We start from the raw sequence: 12,152 nt of genomic DNA on the forward strand, positions 1-12,152 counted from the left end.
GCACACCCATACACACACACATACACACATACACACATACACGTTCACACACACATAAAAAAAACACACACGCACACACACACACATAGCCTCTCTCTCTCTCTCTCTCTCTCTCTCTCTCTCTCTCTCTCTCTCTCTCTCTCTCTCTCTCTCTCTCTCTCTCTCTCTCTGTCTCTGTCTCTCTCTCTCTCTCTCTCTCTCTCTCTCTCTCTCTCTCTCTCTCTGTCTCTCTGTCTCTCTCTCTCTCTCTCTCTCTCTCTCTCTCTCTCTCTCTCTCTCTCTGTGTCTCTGTCTCTGTCTCTCTGTCTCTCTCTCTCTCTCTCTCTCTCTCTCATTCATTATTGTAATTGTACATAAAATACCTATTGATGGTAAATTTTTTAATATTTTTGGTTTTGGTCTTAAGGGCTCTGATATCATATTTTTTGTCGTAATCCTGATTTACAACCTGATTTAAAGCAGATTTTATATTTTAATCATAATAATCCAGAGGTCTATGGGATAATGTTGCATGTTGTAAATGACTTTAAACTGAATCTTGATTTTTTTTGTGTTCTGTTGGGAACCAAACGGCCAGCAACAACAATGGCAGCTCCCGTTCGCAGTTGTTCTTGTAGTGTACCATGTTTCTCTACATCAGGACGTATACAGCCATACATCAGCTTCCACGCTTTCCCGAAGGACAAAATAAATCTTGGTTGAGATATTTTTTTGCCCAGTACTGTCCTAACGTGCGAGTGATTCTAGACTGCACAGAAATCAGGTGTGAGGCACCCTCATCACTCACCCTCCAGTTTGAAACATTCTCCCACTACACCTTCAAAGGTCTGATTGGCATTGCTTCATGTGGAGTTATCACCTTAATTTCTAAGCTGTACACTGGTTCCATATCAGACAGAAATCACACAGCAGTCAGGAATCCTTAGTCTACTTCAGCCAGGAGATGCATGCATGGCTGACAAAGGCTTTGTCATCGACAAGATGCTTTCTGAAGTTGGGGCCACCCTCATAATGCCGCCATTTAAAAGAGGCGCCAGGTTCACCAGTGAGTATCGCCCAATTTAGAATCTTGGTGGAGAGGGCCATCAGAAGGGTCAAAGAATATCATATCTGGGACACGGCCATTCCTCTGACTCTTTCAGGCTCTGTCAATCAGCTGTGGGTAAATTGTTGCTTGATGTCTAACTATCAAGGTCCTTTAGATGTTAAGGGTAATGTCCCAGTGTTACACATTAAAACACACATGACGTCACATGACTATTTTCAAACGTTTATTAATGTTCTTTGTTTACATTTAGCAGAAAGAAATTAAAATGGTGTTTGTGTCCGTCCGTCCTTTTCAAATGTTTATTTAATGTTCGTTTCCAGTTCTTTTTTTTAAATATAAATGTACATATATACATATTTACATTTAACAGAAAGAAATGAAATGTTCTGTGTGTGTTAGGCAAGGCAACTTTATTTATATAGCACTTTTCATACACAAGGGCAGACTCAAAGTGCTTCACATACAAACATTGTCATACAATAAAATAGATAAGTAAAAGAAAAAATATGCAGAGAAATGAGTAAAATAGAAAGTTAAAAGGCATTTTAGTATTAAAATAGAAAATAAAGGCAAAGTTAAAAAAGCTTTTTAGAAAGTGCAATGTATTTAAGATGTAGCAGAAAGCTAATGCAAACATAAAAGTCTTCAGGCTTGTTTTAAAGGTGCTCAGAGTGTGTTACCTTAAACAAATGTTCAGGAATGTTCGTTTCCAATTCTTTGATTAAAATATTTACATATATACATTTAACAGAAATAAATAAATTTAATGGGGTGTGTGTATCCCTCGGCCATATTTACTTGGCATTCAGGAGGTATGTGTCCATGTATGTGCTAAAATAAAACACCTAACCCAAACCTTGGGTTTCCTGACCACAAGTTGGTCAGTGGGTTCCGGGCGAATCCCCTGGAGCAAAAAGAAAAAATATGTCAGCACATAAATCATATTGTCAGTGTAGCAACACTTAAGTCAGTGTTAGTCGCGTCTGTCTATATACAAGAACTTCGAATACTATTATTGAGTAGACTATACAGGATGTTTGGCTAGGCCTGAGGTATACACATAAACCTGTGTCCTTGGTCCACGACTGCAGAACACTGGTGCACGACAGAGGTGTTGGCACGCTTTTCTCCCCTGTGAAGTGGTAGTCATGTGTCTGGAAGAGCAGATATAAAACAAAACATGACAATCTGCAACAGCAGACATGAAACAAAACATTATCATTAACAGCAGATCTGGAGAAAAGAGAGCATTTTGGAACAGCAACAAAAAAATAATAATAAAAACACACACAGACTGAACATGCAACTGGATCTGTGAAGGTCTGAGACCATGCTCTCGGTCTAGGCCAGTGGTTTTCAAACTGGGGGGCGCCAGAGTTCTTCAGGGGGGGCGCGACGTGAGAAAATAAACCCGAAAAAAACCCTGAAAGACGATGATTCAAATCATCAGTCGTACTTCAACTGTAGAAGTAACATAACTAAATCAATTTTCAACGGTTTATCTTCGTGCAAACCATTTAACAAATCTACACACTTGTATCTTCAATAATATCTAAACAGAATTTCGATATCATTTAAAATTTCTTCAGAATCACAGTTTTAGTTTCATACCGCTTCGTTTTCAGCTGTTTTCATTGAAGACGTCAGCCCATTCTGATACACCTACTTCTAGACATCGTAACTCATTCATTTTTCAACCGTTTACCATCGTTCAAACCATTAAACAAATCTACACACTTGTATCGTCAATACTATCTAAACAGAATTTCGATATCATTTAAAATTTCTTCAGAATCACAGTTTTAGTTTCATACCGCTTCGTTTTCAGCTGTTTTCATTGAAGACGTCAGCCCATTCTGATACACCTACTTCTAGACATCGTAACTCATTCCTTTTTCAACCGTTTACCATCGTTCAAACCATTAAACAAATCTACACACTTGTATCTTCAATACTATCTAAACGGAATTTTGATAGCATTTATACTTTTTTCAGAATCACAGTTTTAGTTTCAAACCGGCGTCGTTTTCAGTTGCTTATAAGAATTTAGGTCACCATAGCAACGCCGGTAAACAAACCCCGCCGAATAGTCGAATCTCTGGACTGAAAAGGCAGATCTGATTCGACTCAGAAAATTCAGAGCCGGGGACCCTGAATGAATCTGTAAACTGGCAGTTTACACAGATTAAGATGTTCAAATGTATTTAAAAAAGGTTAAGCTAAAACATGCTTAGATAAAGTTGTTAAATTGTGTTGTTTAAAAAACGCAAAAAAGATGTTATAATGTTTCAGAAATATGTTTAAAAAATATGTTAAAAAACTTGTTTCAAATGTTTCAAAAATATGTTCCAAATGTTTTAAAATTATGATCGGAGATGTTGGAAATGTGTAAAATAATTAAAATAGCTTTCAAAACACAGGTATTTAGAAAAAAAAAAAAAATTCTCTGAGGGGGGGGCTCACTCTCTCACACTTTGAAAACCCCTGGTCTAGGCTATCCATTATGCTCCATATTACAAGGTGGGCCTGTTGTTTGAATCACAAAATGTAAATCTAATTAAAGTGGTCAGAAAGGTAGGCCTAAGTAACACTCCCATTGATTCACAAAAGACTATGAAAAGCGAGATAGAGTTTGATTTCAGACTCAGGGCCTGACTTCCTAGCACTGTAGCCTGCAGGGTGTGAGGCTCATCGTTTTTCTTCTGGGAACAGTAGCAGTTCGCCCGAACTGCTACTTCCAAATTAACTAAATCTGACACTGCAGTAAGAGAGGGAAAGATTAACACACCATACAGCAAAATGTATGGGCATTGGTAGCTTATGACAGCCACCCAGCCACTATGTTCTGACAGTAGCCTGGAGCTAATCTGACATACTATCGACACTTACATGTACGGTAGGCAGTGGCTACCTACCTATACCAAACCTCTTAGGGGTTCGTCAGGCGAAAGTTTCAGAGACACTCAAACTAAATATGTATTCCTACCAGTGTAAATAATATTTTGCGATTAATTAAAAAGGATACGTTTTAAACTGACATGTATTACACTTAGTGCTATCTGTCACAGTCAAGCTACACAGTGTCAACAGATTTGAAACACTTACCTATGTAATTAAAAATGTACTTCTCCCACGAATAACTTATATCCTTTGCGTAGTTTAGATGTTTCGACACGTAAGTGCTGATTTACTATCCTTAGGACGTCGTCGTAGGACAATTTAGGTAGGTTGGAGAGAGACTTGGTCCACAGGTATCGATCTGCCTCCGCCATGGTAAAACAGCTTAGCTAAGCTAAGCGGAAGAGCAGTTACCCTACTCCGCGAGCTTCTTCCGGTCTTGTCGTGACAATTTCTTCTATAAGATATTGGCGTCTAAGCAGATGAGATATTTAGATGCAAAAAGCACACAATACTGTTGACAATTAGTGGTTATATATATTTGTATTAAAAGTAGGAACAAAGATACATCACAACATGCATCAACAAACAACATAACAGGCATACATTACAATAATCGGAGGACTCAGATGGGAGCTCCTCTTTGCGTGTTACTTCATTCTCTGAAGGTTACGCTCAGACAAGTCCACTGAGTCTTCCAATCATGAGCTCTTATTCACTTGGGTTGGCATCTGGAGGGGGTGGTCCCCCAATACTAAAGTCTTTGTTCACCAGATTGTTATCTTTACAGTTGAAGCTCCCCCCCCCCGAGGCTAAGTTGGGGTCGGCGGCCGTGCCATGTAACTCTCTGACTTTGTTTACGCTAGCCAGAGTGTCGGGGAACAGGCCTGGTACTTCGAAGCATTGCTTGGGAGATGACACACGAGAAGATAGGAACAGGCAGGCAATAAAAACAATGCATCAACACGACTCTCGAACGTTCACACTTTAAAATGACCCAAAGGAGAGCAGAAGGCAGACACTATATAAATAGACCAAAACAATACAACATGTAGATTTTCCATCACAATCCCCCCTTTGATTATTTATAATCACAAATTATGCAACCTTTAGGATTAAAAATGATCACTTATTCACAACATGCATATGTTCATAATCTACTATGTCCGACCATGGCCTCCAAGTACAGATATTTATACCACCGTTCGCTCTTACAGAAGGTAGCAATAAATCACCTAAACATCACAATCAAGTCCTCTGTTTCCATATATTCAAAAGTCATAAAAAACAGAAAAAAAACTAAAACAAAGAAACAAGGCTACCTTTTAAAAACATTTCTAAACAAAAATATTCTTATTTGATGTGTCCTTAATGCTGCTTCCGTGATACAAACACATGAGTAGTTGGCAAGCCACTTAATGTTTACTACTCTAAAATATTAATTGTCAATCCAGTCAGTATTAATAACACACAGTATAACCCAACATTTAAACGGTATTCCCTCTTCTCTTTCCCATTGTCCTTCATGATGTCTCTGAGGGACCTACATGGGGTTTTGTTAAATTTTTTTTTTTGAGTAATTATTTCCTTTGGTTTGCTTTGGTATACCCAAGGTTGTTGTTGTGGGCTCCCCATCCTCCCCCTTGACGCATGAACTTTCCCATGTGTCAATTTACCATAATAAGGGAAAGCCCAGGCCTGTAAGCATGGCTTGCTGTTGCGACGCGCACCAAAAAACCTTCTACTTTAATTCTGAAAAACATTGTAGCATACATCATGGTTATGCTTTTTGGGGTTAAATTTTAACGTTTTGTGCCTTAATGAATTCTAACCGCAGTCGTACATTTGAAACTCTGTCTAACACATTTCTTTAACCACCTTCAACTTTTCTACTTGTCTATGTTTCTTCAAACCACTTTTCCTGATGACTTTCAAACCTTTCAGATGTAAGTAATTATCACACATTTATACACAGTCCCAGTTACACATTAGATCTTTCTCTTGTAATATGTGTGAATGCTGTGTCTAGTGCGATACATTACATCCGCCTGGACACTGCACTTCTCTCCATCAGCCTGGACAACGCCTCCACCTCTCTCTCTCTGCTTTCTGCCTCTCATTTGCATCACGGGCTGTCCTTTGAAGTGCCTGTCCCCACGTCTCTCCCCGTCTCTGAGACCCTCCTTTGTCTCAATGTTCAGGCCACTTCAATGTGGCTACACAGGCACCATGGAGGCCACCACTCTGGTGCTGTTGGTCCTGCTGGACTGTGTCCTTGTGTCGTCCAGCAGACCGTTCCGTAGCTCTTCAGGTGGGCCTCCCATGGTCTGTAACTTCATAAAGTCTGATGCAGAGGAGTTGTGACGTGGGGTATTTGCACTGTATTGGGCCACTGGTTGGGCTGAAAGCAGGAGAAGGAGGAGCGTTGTCCAGGTCCGGATCTATTTGAACAAAACTTGATGCAGATGGGTTATCTTTCTCCCCACCCCTTTCCTTATCTTATCTTGCCTTACGTTCTCATCTAACTCTTCTCCTTCCATAACACATACTTCTTCCAATCTCTCTCATACGTTCATTAATTCACCTTGTTGCCATTTTGGTCATAAAACATTAACAAAATATCATAATATAAAAATCTGCATTTTCAATATTAGGCAATACATTTCTGTTGTCAGTGGGGGGTCAGTCGGGGTTAGTCAGGGTCATGTCATGGCTGTGTGATATGGTTGACCATTAAACTGGGGGTGATAGATTGTAATAATCGAGTATCCACTGTCTACAATAGCCCGTTGTTTAAAATAACCATATCTAATATTAAATTTAGCTGATTAGCTCGCGTAAGGCTGGTGAGAACCATGCAAAAATAATTTGGATGTGGTGCTTGTGTGCGTTGTGACGTTGAGACTATTTTGCGTGTTTGTGTCATGGTGCTCATACCCCTTCCTTGGACCTGGTCTGACTCCTGCGTCCCGTCAATGCGAATGCCCCTTCCACCTCTGCCTCTTGGATGATTCACAGTCACTTCACGGAAGGTGCGAACTGCCCGGCCGGCCCCTTCCATTGTCTTTCGATTCTTTTGGGAGGATCGTTGAACCAAGGATCCATGACGCCACAACGAAAGCATGGCCTGCCTCTGTGCTTCCCCACTTTCCTGTGGTCGTCCTTGCCGTCCGGCGCCTCCCACGAACATTATATCAGCTTGGTCTCTCCCGGGAATGTCGCCTTGAATACGACCCCACCGTAGGCCCAGTTTGACTTGGCTTGGTTTGCCGATGGGTGATGGGCCATTTCCAGACTGGCTGTAGCGAGGGATTCCCCTCCCACTGCAGATGGGTCCGGGAGGACATTCTGCTATGTCCTTAATGTCACTGGGTCTCCATGCACGGAAAACGTATGCCGGGACTGCCATAACCCCTGTTGCGCTGTTAGCGGGTGCCTCCTTTGCCGTGAGGTCTGGATAGAGGTTGAATGATGGGGCGGCTGCCTGGGCGTTGTCGTCATATAACGGTGGGAGGTGAAGGGGGATTCGCACGCGGTCCGCCGGTGCAGTCCAGGTCCGGGTCTACATCTCGGGTGAAATTGAGATAAAAATATTCCTACACTCTCTTACGCTCTCTGTCCCTGGCTGATTTTTTTTTCTCTATCCTGGCTCTCTCTTTCCCTCAAATGAAATGCACACCAACATAATTAAAACTTCAACAACCGTTTTATAAGCTAAAACTCCCCATTTCAGGAAAAACCCAGTTTGCAACCAATATTTTAAACCCTCCAGAGCCGCTTCACCATGCTTCTCCAACATCACCTTCGCAGGTCCCGTTATCTCCGTTTTTTCCAGATTTGTTCCCCATATTTTAGAATCTTTTAACACTAGTTATTATTTAACAAATTATCTAATTATCGTCGAAACCTCCTTGTTTACTACACACATATACATATATTTATTAATGATACCTATTATTATTATTTATATATATATATAACACCACCGCGCTTCAAACGGGTTTCCCTTTACCGTCCCTGACAGACCCTAGCTGCTGCCCTTTCTGTTACCTATATAGCCATATATTGACGGAAGCGAAACGGAGCTACCGCATGTTCCTATAACAGAGTTTCTTTGAACGAGGCCTAAGTTCAGATATAAGTTTACTTTTACCGAAACATTTATATACCGTTCCTGTAACGGATTTTATTTTGAAGCTTTAACAGTATTGTGATCTCACCTGCTCGAATTCTTTTTTCCTTTGGATACCGTACTGAAGAACCACTAGTTTATCCCCACAGGCACCCTTTCCTCAACCTCTGGTTTGGTTACCACCTGGAGGCGAAGTAGAGCTTTGGGACTGAGAACGAATCCTCAGACCTGTATTGGAAGCTGATATTTCGTAGAAATCTTCAGGTTAGATATCCCGGACGAGCCCCCAACCTGTCGTGACAATTTCTGTATCAGATATTGCGTCTAAGCAGATGAGATATTTAGATGCAAAAAGCACACAATACTGTTGACAATTAGTGGTTATATATATTTGTAATAAAAGTACGAACAAAGATACATCACAACATGTATCAACAAACAACATAACAAGCATACATTACAATAATCTGAGGCCTCAGATGGGAGCTCCTCTTTGCCTGTTACTTCATTCTCTGAAGGTACGCTCAGACAAGTCCCCTGAGTCTTCCAATCAATGAGTTCTTATTCACTTCGTTTGGGTCCTGAAGGGGGTGGTCCCCCAATACTAAAAGTCTTTGTTCACCAGATTGTTATCTTTACAGTTGAAGCTCCCCCCCCCGAGGCTAAGGTGGGGTCGGCGGCCGTGCCATAACTCTCTGACTTTGTTTACGCTAGCCAGAGTGTCGAGGAAAAGGCCCATACTTCAAAGCATTGCTTGGGAGATGACACACGAGAAGATAGGAACAGGCAGGCAATAAAATGCATCACACGACTCTCGAAAGTTCACACTTTAAATGACCCAAAAGGAGAGCAGAAGGCAGACACTATATAAAATTAACACAGAATAGGAACAAAACTTAAATTCATATAGACCAAAAACAATACAACATGTAGATTTTCCATCACAACCCCCTTTGATATATAAGACACCCCAAGGGACAGCTTACTTAAATTTTCTCGACTCAGTCACCTATTGCATCACTTCCTTTAGGGCTTCGCCCTCCTAATTGATCATTGTAGTATAATTGAATGCCCTCTTTCATATATATGATACCTCCACCACTGGGACGTGGCAACAATTCTCTAAATCCATATGGGGAGGGGGGATGGCGGATGCATGTGGACAGTAGGGGTGTACACTAGACATAAATAGGAAGCAAACTCAGTAGAAGGAATGACCTCTCACAAATATTTATTTAATAAATTGTTTCAAATAACCCTGCCTCGTTAAATCAATGAGCTTGGTGTTTTGCTTTCAAAAATAGGTTATAGAAGAAGTCTAAAACAGCAGAAAATAAAAACATCCAAGCTGCCTTTTTGGAATTGGAATATCTGTCTATTTTTTTAACCATCGGACCCTAGTTTACGACAAAAAACAACACAATTTACGGCAGCTTTTTTGCCGCGTGGTTTTTAGAGCCGTTTTTCTTGCTCCAAGCCATTTTTGGAGCAAGGATATTTTTATTTATTTATTAGGGGTCCAAGCCAACAGGTTGGATCCCTATTGTTTTTGTAAGGATTTTTCTTATTAGGGGTCCAAGCCAACAGGTTGGATCCCTATTGTTTTTGTAAAGGATTTTTAGGGGTCCAAGCCAACAGGTTGGATCCCTATTGTTTTTGTAAGGATTTTTAGGGGTCCAAGCCAACAGGTTGGATCCCTATTGTTTTTGTACGGATTATTATACTTCCTTCGTTAGAAGTGGTACTACAGCCCAAACCGTAAATAGTGCACACAAGCCAATTACATGACTAGATCCAGGTCCGTGAGGTGACGGCAGACGACAAAATCCAGACATGCCGGCCACTAGGTGGCGCTATACCAAGGAATACGCGTTTGGGGCTATAACTCCCACACTGAACCTCCCACAGTCAAAAAACTTGTACCCACATATTCACTGGAGTCTGCTGCATCTTTTGACATAGGCCACGCCCATTTGCGTCAAAAAAATTTTTTCGCAAAATCGCGAAAACCGCAAAACTGTTTTTTCCCTACTCCTCCCACATTTCTTGACCAATCGACACCAAACTTTGCACACGACATCTTCAGACGCACACGCAAAGGAATCGTGAGATTTTTTGATCCGACCTTCGACGACGAAACGGTAGCGTTTTGAATATTGGTTTATGAGCTAAATTAGACGTGGAAAATCAAAAATCCAAAGAAATCCAAAATTAGACATCGGAACGAGTCCAAATTGTACACACATGTTGGTGCCAACCTTAATGTCGTACGATAAAAATTTCGGATAATTACGCCATTAGGGGGCGCAATAAACGAGGAAATTGTATATCTTCTAATTGGCCAAAGGAATGTTCTTCAAACTCAAGGGAAACCATCAAGGGGCAAACCCAAGGCTATATAGAAAATATGGCCAAGAATTATTAATATGGGCGGGAGTTATTTGGCAAAGGAAAATTGTCTTTGGGAAATTTCGCCACAGGGCGGCGCCAAAAAACGACGACATTGTCTATCTCCTATTTGGCCAATGGAATGTTCTGAAAACACGTTTTAGGCTATAACTCCCACACCGAAGCTCCCACAGTCAAAACCTTTATGTCCACATGTTGTTCACGGTAGCGTTTTGAATACTTGCTTCGCGTTGTGCCGGCGAAACGCACATTTCTTGTCGCGTTGTGCCGGCGAAATGCACACTTCTTGGACCCCTGCATAACTGCTTGCAGTTCTAGTTAGGGGTCCAAGCCAACAGGTTGGATCCCTATTGTTTTTGTACGGATTATTAGGGGTCCAAGCCAACAGGTTGGATCCCTATTGTTTTTGTAAGGATTATTTTTATACTACCTCCCCGTGAAAGTGGAACCACAGCCCAAACCGTAAATGGTGCACACGCGCCAATTGCATGACTAGATCCAGAATCGGCACCGCTACTCAGATAACAAAATCCAGACACGCCGGTCACTAGGTGGCGCTATACCAAGGAATACGCGTTTGGGGCTATAACTCACACATCGAACCTCCCACAGTCCAAAAACTTGTACACACAGATGCACTGGAGTCTGCTGCATCTTTTGGCATAGGCCACGCCCATTTCCGTCTAGAATTTTTTTTCGCAAAATCGCGAAAAACCGCAAAACTGTTTTTTTCGCTACTCCTCCCACATTTCTTGACCAATCGACACCAAACTGTGCACACGGCATCTTCAGACGTACACGCAAAGAAATCATCAAACATTCTTTGATCCGACCTTCGACGACGAAACGGTAGCGTTTTGAATATTGGTTTATTAGCTAAATTGGACGTGGAAAATCAAAAATCAAAAAAAATACCAAAATTAGACATCGGATCGAGTCCAAATTGTACACACATGTTGGTGTTAACATTAACGTCGTTCGATAAAAAATTCTGAAAAATTCGCCATTAGGGGGGCGCAATAAACGAGGAAATTGTATATCGTCTACAAAATTTCGCCGCGAAAACGCTACACTGACTTTTCGCTACTCCTACCATAGGCAAATCCTTGTATCCACAGGTTCAGGGAAGCGTTTTGAACACATGCTTCGCGTTGTGCCGGCGAAACGCACATTTCTTGTCACGTTGTGCCGGCGAAATGCACACTTCTTGGACCCCTGCATAACTGCTTGCAGTTCTAGTTATTATTATTCCCAGCTAGAAGTGGTACCACAGCCCAAACCGTAAATGGTGCACACAAGCCAATTACATGACTAGATCCAGGTCCGTGAGGTGACGGCAGACGACAAAAACCAGACACGCCGGCCACTAGGTGGCGCTATTCCAAGGAATACGCGTTTGCGGCTATAACTCCCACACCGAACCTCCCAGAGTCCAAAAACTTGTACACACAGATGCACTGGAGTCTGTTGCATCTTTTGGCCTAGGCCACGCCCATTTGCGTCTAGGAATATTTTTCGCTAAATCGCGAAAACCGCAAAACTGTTTTTTCGCTACTCCTCCCACATTTCTCGACCAATTGACACCAAACTTTGCACACGGCATCTTCAGACGCACACGCAAAGAAATGGTAGACAGTTTTTTGATCCAACCTTCGACGACGAAAC

This window comes from Gadus morhua, unplaced genomic scaffold (genome assembly GCF_902167405.1).
Source record: "Gadus morhua unplaced genomic scaffold, gadMor3.0, whole genome shotgun sequence".
Taxonomy (NCBI): domain Eukaryota; kingdom Metazoa; phylum Chordata; class Actinopteri; order Gadiformes; family Gadidae; genus Gadus; species Gadus morhua.